We start from the raw sequence: 2,034 nt of genomic DNA on the forward strand, positions 1-2,034 counted from the left end.
AAAATCAGAAGGTTCCACTTATAACCTCTCTATTCCTTCTTGAGATTTTAATTCCATGATTATAAAAATAGTAACAGGTTTTCCCTTTATTCGTGTAAACATTTATTGAGTACTGACTCTATTCTAGGTATAGATTTATATTCCTAACTATTTTATTGAGACTCACACATATTGTCTAAACAAACTATTTTTTTCAAAGTTAAGTTAGCTAGTCTAAAACTAGTTAAAATTAATTTATTTCCAAGCCAATTATTTAAAATAAAAGCAAATTTTTTAACTTCAAGGATTAATTTGTAATTGATAATGAAAAATTGTTCCTATAGGAATGCTATTTTTCGTCTTGATTGGTCTTAGAAAGGCAGCCGAGTCTCTGTAAAGTGATGCTGGAGTCTGCCAGTGAGTAGAGGAGTCGATGTGTCTGTGTGGGGGCAGTGGGGTCCGTACAGCCAGGAGTAAATCTTTAAATGTCACTGTCAAAGCATTTTTTAAAAAAGGACTCCAGTATTTTAAGGAAAGTTCACACAGTTTCCACCATTCCCTGTTGTTCCTACACCCTAGTCCATTTGTGAGAACGCACGTGGTTACTGGCCGGGGAAGTGCGAAAGGGGAGAGGTGTTGAGCATCTGTTGCCTGCAAAGTACAACTCAGCACTTCACATGCAGTGTTTTCTTTAATTTAATTTCACAAACTCTAGATAGTTATTATCCCCATTGTTATGGAAAGAAGACAGAGTTTTTGAGAAGACAACCAGGATGCTAAATCAGTAAGTTAATGGAGTAGGGACTCAAATCCAGGTCTGCTGGGTCCCCATTGCCTAAAGAGCACTAAACATGATTTCTACGTTCACTCTCAGATTGTTAACTTTCTCTGTCACTATGGAAAGGAATGTCTTTCCTTCCCAACCAGCAAGGAATGTAGTGAAGATTAACCAACCGTGGACTGCAGAGTGTACGTGGTTAGTGGTAGAAACATAGGCGTTACTGTGTATTATGTTTTTGTGTGACGATTAGTAAATTGCCAGGGAAAAACTATTCAGGCACCTCGTGATGTTCCCTACCCTTCTTAGGTGTTTTTGAATTGTAAGCATGTGCCCCTTCTGAGATACTCTATTGAGAGAGGAAGATAATCAGAATTGTCCGTATATATGGTAAGTGTAAATCAGAGATCTTTTTTTTTCTTTTTATGAGACAGTGTCTCAGTCTGTTGCCCAGGCTAGAGTGCAGTGGCATCATCATAGCTCACAGCAACCTCAAACTCCTGGGCTCAAGTGATCCTCCTGCCTCAGCTTCCTGAGTAGCTGGGACTACAGGCGTGCACCACCACTCCTGGCTAATTTTTTCTATTTTTAATAGGGACGAGGTCTCCTTCTTGCTTAGGCTGGTCTCAAAACTCCTGAGCTCAAGCGATCCTCCCGCCTCGGCCTCCCAGAGTGCTAGGATTACAGGCGTGAGCCACCGCGCCCGGCCCCAGAGCTGTTTTTATATCCTGATTTTCCAGTTTGAAATAACTGGAATAGTATCTTAGTCCAGTAGTTTTTATACTTTTTTTTTTAACCCAGTAGAATTAATAATCAAGCAGAATCTTGCACAGAATCTCGATATGAGAAAAGTGGAGCTTCCCTGATTGGTTCAAGTCAGGCGCACTGGGCCTTCACCCCACAGCGCCTGCCCGGCTGGCTTCCCTGCGGCCTCCTGCAGCAACCCAGAGAGGCGTCAGTGGAGCTGAAAACCACTAGTTTATGTTAGTACTGGACCTTCCTTTATGTAGTGGATATATTGTATCAGAGCTGTTCTAATATTTGAATTTTTAAAAGTCACTTGACAGGCTAAAAGTTATTAGAGAAACATGTTCTGTATAAGGGCATTTTTATGTGACTCTTTGTAGAAGGATAATACTCAGATTTTAAATTTTCTCTAAATTATGTATGAATTCCTATACTTTGTGTATTCTGATATAGGTGGGTGATACAAACTCAGAATGCAAATAATCTTATATATTGTGTGTGTGTGTGTGTGTGTGTGTGTGTGTGTGTGT

The 2,034-nt window shown here is 40.0% G+C and overlaps 1 protein-coding gene across 1 annotated transcript in view; it reads left to right on the forward strand.

Annotated features, from left to right (window-relative positions):
* ARHGAP32 (Rho GTPase activating protein 32) overlaps nucleotides 1-2,034 on the forward strand; it is a 297,626-nt gene that overhangs the window by 180,366 nt on the left and 115,226 nt on the right. The gene's annotated exons all lie outside the window — the stretch shown is intronic.

This window comes from Propithecus coquereli, unplaced genomic scaffold (genome assembly GCF_000956105.1).
Source record: "Propithecus coquereli isolate 6110/MARCELLA unplaced genomic scaffold, Pcoq_1.0 Scaffold36, whole genome shotgun sequence".
In the NCBI taxonomy this organism is placed as follows: domain Eukaryota; kingdom Metazoa; phylum Chordata; class Mammalia; order Primates; family Indriidae; genus Propithecus; species Propithecus coquereli.